Raw genomic sequence first — 5,290 nt, forward strand, 5'->3', positions numbered from 1 at the left:
AGGAGTCTGCAAGATGACCGAAGTTGCAATGATGGGCAACAAAGAAAAAAAGGTTCACAAAAGATTTGCAACAAGGCTCCTATTTGCAGAAGCCTGAACGCAACAAGGCTCATGTTGCAAAGATCGGATAAAAAAATAGTTCAAAGCTTTTTGTAACAAGTTCGGTATTGCAGATAGACGTCCGAAACAACTTGCTTGTTGCAATTTAGTTGGCTCGGGGGGGGGGGGGGGGGGGGGGGGGGGGGGGCGAGATCCAATAGCTCTCTTTTCTTAATTTGGCGACATGGGAAGCAGTCGATCTTTTCCATTGCTTCAACCGGTCGACACCTAGCACAGCCATTTCTTAAAAGGTTATATGTAACTATTTTTGGTAGTTTCTTTCTATAAGGGATTAAAAAAAACCTGGCCTTTTGAGGGAATGGTACAAAAGCATTTGTTGGTAGCTTCGTTATACAACACCGAAATCACTAGTTCGCCCAGGAACAACAAAATGGTGGATCATTTTTAGCGCGTAGGTCACCAAATAGCAACCAGGCACGCACCCCTCCCCGCCGCGTACACCTGGGCCAGCTCAACCTACACCTTTCTTGGTTTAGGAAGGTTCTAGAACCTTCGCAGACCGGTTTCCTTTTTTTCCTTTTTTCAGTTTTATTCTTTCCTTTCTTTTTTTCATTTTTGTTTCACCTTCTTTTATGATTTTAGTTTTTATTTTCATGTTCATTTTTCATTATTATTTTTCTTTATTTTTTGTTTTTATGTTTGCCCTTTTATTTTACTTTTCTTTTAATTTTGCGTACACCTTTCCAATTCATTACATTTTTGGAAATTATGATTTTTATGAATTTGCAGACATTTTTTTGAAATCCTGATGTTTTTTCGGAATTATGATCATTATTTTACAAATTCACAAATATTTGAACATTTTTTAAACAGCAATTATTTTGAGTCGATGATCATTTTTTTAAATTTGGGAACTCAAAAACATTTTCTGAATCTTGTGCACATATAGAAAAATTCATTAACATTTTCTGAATTCGTGAAAATTTTGTTCATATTCGAACATGTTTTGAATACATGAACTTTTCCTAAATCACTACACTTTGGTTATTTTCCGCGCATTTTTCCCAATTTTTGAATATGTGAACTTTGTTTTGAAATAATGGACACCTTTCTCGCTTTCGTCGAAGTAGGCGAAAAAAGAATGAAGGCCGGCTTGGTCAACATGGACTGTGGCTTGCATGATTGGCCTGGCCCAATTAAACGGAAGCCGATAGTAGGGCTCAAAAACAAAAACATTAAACGGAAGGCGACGTTTCGGCCTGCGATTTTCCTTCCGTCGTCCCCAATTTACCGGCCGCCGCCCCACAAAAAGCATTTGGATTTAATAAACTCTTTTTACAAATGAAATCCTAAAAAAGATTTTTTAGATCAAGTAAAAAAATACACAGTTGGTCATATAATCGTGGTTATATAGATATTTTCTATACTAGCCTCTTTACCCTCAGTATAAGATGGTTAAACCGAACTGAAACCGGGTGGAAAGCAAATCGACTCGGCGGACAATGCATGGCAAGCGTGATCGCCGCATCGCCGATCGTAATTCTCCTGGCTCCACGGAGCAGAAGCAGGATATATGCGTTCTGCTTGATCACATCCATGGGTTCTACAAGGCGGCGCTCGATCGGCTTCCGATGGGAGCGGTTCCCTCGCTGGCCCCGCGCCTCCTCAAGGCCGGCATGCCCTTCGGATTCCTCGACCCGGTCTCCAACATCATCGCCAACACCGTCGCCTACGCCCCTTCACCGTCGCCTGGATCTGATGACGAGGATGAGGAGGAGGCGCCGGCGCCGGAGTGGATCCTCTCCAAGATCATCACCGACACAAGCGACAGATTCGTCTTCGAACTACCGCTTTGCCGGCACAGGTCCCATGGCATGACCATCGCGCGGCGGTCGCTGGACGGTCTTGTCAACTTCCTCACCACCCGCTTCCCCTATCTGTATGCTAGGGAAGCCCTCAGCTACCTGCTCCTGAGCAGGGCCGACCATCGCGCCGCCGTGCGCCTCATCGAGCGAGATCGTAACAAGCGGCGCAGCGCGTCGACCATCACCTACCGTACCACCATGGTCGCCTTGGAATGTGCCGCCGTGTGTGCGAGGCATCCTAAACCGAATGTCCTGGTGAAAGTGTCGCTGATTACGGCCTCTCGCCTGTCCGATGTCACTACGCTTCTTGCCGGACAAGACCCTCTCTCGCGTGCAACCCTCGAGAGCCTTGCCGATTTGCTCAAGCAAGAGCCTGCGAGCATGGATGATCCCACCATGTTATCACTGGATCATCTTTGTGGCAAGGAGAAGAAGAAGAATAAGAAGAGGAAGAGAAGCCAGCAGACATCAGAATCCATAGAGGGGAGTAGGCCACATAAGAGGAGGCTTGGGCCTCAGTTGACATTCAGATCCACACTGTCTCTGAAGCTGCTGCTCCTCGGCAAGATCCATGCTCACTACTTACGGGCACTTGCCAAGCTGCCTCGGGATGGCCTGCGCAAGCGTCACCACTGCAGCCTCCTCAAGGGTGGGTATTGCTATGGCCCCAGGGATCCTGTCTCCAACATCATCCTCAACACCATCTGGTACGGCTCTATGTTCCCTACGCCCCAGAAGTTCGAGCTGCAATTCAAGGTGGACATGATATGCACACGCATGCTTGCACGCATCGAGTGCTGCTGTTTTTACGGCCTCGTTACCTTCCTTCGGGCCTGCGCTCCCACCATTACGGAGCACGACGCTATCTGGTATCTTTTCAGGAGCGACGCCGATGTCCACAAGGCCATCCGCAAGTTAAAGAAGCGTGGTCATGCTGTGTGTGACAATTACCAGGACGCCTATAGGCAAGCGGCGGTTGTCTCATGGCATGTCGACCCTGACGCGCTGGTGAAATTTGCCACGTCTTCCTTGAGCATGGAGTCTGACAAGCTGCCAGCTATTTTACGGGGCACGCTCACCAACGATTGCAGTTGAATGCCTCGCCATGGCTCTGCCACATACCAAGTCCGAGGAGCAAACTCAGCAACTGAACCGGGTGACCTCAAGCTCACATGTCTTGAGCAAAAAACAGAAGAGGTTCATTTCAGAGTTCCAGAAAAAATTTAGGCGCGACCAAAACTTCTTTGTCAAAAAGGTCAAGGCGGCATTGAGCGGCTACTGTCGGCAAAAAGGGGATGGTGCATTTGCCTCTATTTTTCGTTTTATTGCTTCTGAATTCTAACATGCATCAATTTGTCTTCCATATGCTAAAATTCTTTTTTTTCCACTGATGGGCTGCCCTCTTCTGCATTGTTACGTACAGGTTCACTATAAACTTCATACCATTTGCGGTGTGAATCCTAGAGTACCTGACGGGCCAAGTGTTGCTCTCTATAAGAAGAGGTTCCAATTTGAGTACTTCCATGTCAATTTCTTGGCAACCACTAATGGACCAAATTCCGCTGTCACAGCTCCAGAACTGTTCTTCGCTCAATGTAGCAATAGTGTTAAAGTTATGCGGGACAGACCATCCTGGTGCACCCCTGTATCAGATTCTTGCATAGATAATGGTATGCTCTCAGCTCTGTATCTCGTGGAAATTTCATTATGTCATTGTTTTCGAGCTATTGACAAGATTCAAAAAGACGGTATTGGGTGCTTGCTTTGGTTATCAATATGTTGTGGATCCTTTTTCTGACTTATAAGTGATACTGCTAAGTTGAGTGGCTTATTTCTTCGGCGGTTCCAAATTAATTGCACACTGAAATTAATTGCACCATGACAGAAGATTTTATTTATTTCGATCCCAATACAGACTCAAAGATTGCAGAGATGAATCCTGTTTCTAATGTGGCTAGGGAGTTGAGAGAATGGAAGGGTAGAATCTTTTGATATGATTCTGCTTTGTATGATGGGACATAATGTACTACATGAGAATATGTGACTGTACTACGCAATGTATAGCAGACAGCAAAATTTTGTTCTGAAAGTCATCCTTGTTGTCAAACAGGGCAACTGAATAATGCCTTGCTTGTGAGGAGCACCACATTAACGGACTAAGGTTTCCAAGAACCAAGAATAAAAAAGTGTATGATTCCAACAAGACTACTATGCCAGTTCAACTTCAGTAAGGAAAACTATATCACTTCAACCTACTTCCTAGATTCAACTATGGTGCAATAATTATTACTCCTTCCGTCCTATAATATAAGAACGTTTTTGACACTAAGATAGTGTCAAAAATGTTTTTATATTATGGGACAGAGGGAGTGGAAGATTTATCAGCAATTTGCATCATGGTCCCGTCCCTCCCGTCCCTCGCGTCGCCCCTAGGGCGACTCGGGGGAGTCTAGGGTTTTCCCCCGCCGCCTCTCCCCACCTCCCCCACCCCCCTCGCCACCATCGGAGACGAACGCCGGGAAAGCCCGCGCGGGCGCCGGGGAAGGTGGCGGTGGGGTCTTCGGCGCTTCTTCGCGAAGGCCATCGGTGTCGGATTTCGGATTCCGGCAGACCCTTGAGGTTCGAACACTGGAGTGCGCGCGGAGATCTCTCCCCTACCGATCTACGTCCAATCTCCTCGCGTGATCTAAGCTGGAAACAACGAACAACACAAGGGACACGAGGTTTATACTGGTTCGGGCCACCGTTGTGGTGTAATACCCTACTCCAGTGTGTGGTGTGGTGGATTGCCTCAAGGGGCTGATGATGAACAGTACAAAGGAAGAACAGCCTCGCGAGAGGTGTTCTTGAGCTGGTGCGATGAACTGCTAGGGTGAGTTCAATCGCCTCTCTCCCTCTCTACTAGGGTTCTACTAGATCTCTGGCCGTTTTTTCCGTGTCTCTACTCTGTGGTGGCTAGCTCTATTTATAGAGGCCCTAAGCCTCTCCCCAAATAATGAGCGGGAAGGGCATCAACAATTGGCCATTTTGAAGGGGAACATATAGTACAAGTTATCCTGACCAAAGGTGGTCTTCGGCTGCCCAAAGCACTGGTGATGACGCCGTCTTGGGCTCCACGGTGACCTCTGTCCTGCCGCTCTGCTGGTCTTGGTCTTGTTGCACCGGAATGGTAACCTTTGCCCGATGCCTCGGCCTGTGCTTGCCCCCTTTGCACCAAAGGGGAAACAAGGACACTGCGCAGGCCGGCGCCCGCCTGGCGCCCGCCTGGTCTCGATCATCATGGCTTGCGTCACGGGTTCCTCGCGAGGTATCCCCGCCTTGATCTCTCCGCCTCCTCGCGAGCCTGCCTGACGAGGCTGCCTCTG

The 5,290-nt window shown here is 47.6% G+C and overlaps 1 pseudogene; it reads left to right on the top strand.

Annotated features, from left to right (window-relative positions):
* The first annotated feature begins 1,562 nt into the window (after positions 1–1,562).
* Positions 1,563–3,917, top strand: LOC125519105 (annotated as a pseudogene).
* Positions 3,918–5,290: the final 1,373 nt, after the last annotated feature.

Source organism: Triticum urartu, chromosome 7, assembly GCF_003073215.2.
Source record: "Triticum urartu cultivar G1812 chromosome 7, Tu2.1, whole genome shotgun sequence".
Classification (NCBI taxonomy): Eukaryota; Viridiplantae; Streptophyta; class Magnoliopsida; order Poales; family Poaceae; genus Triticum; species Triticum urartu.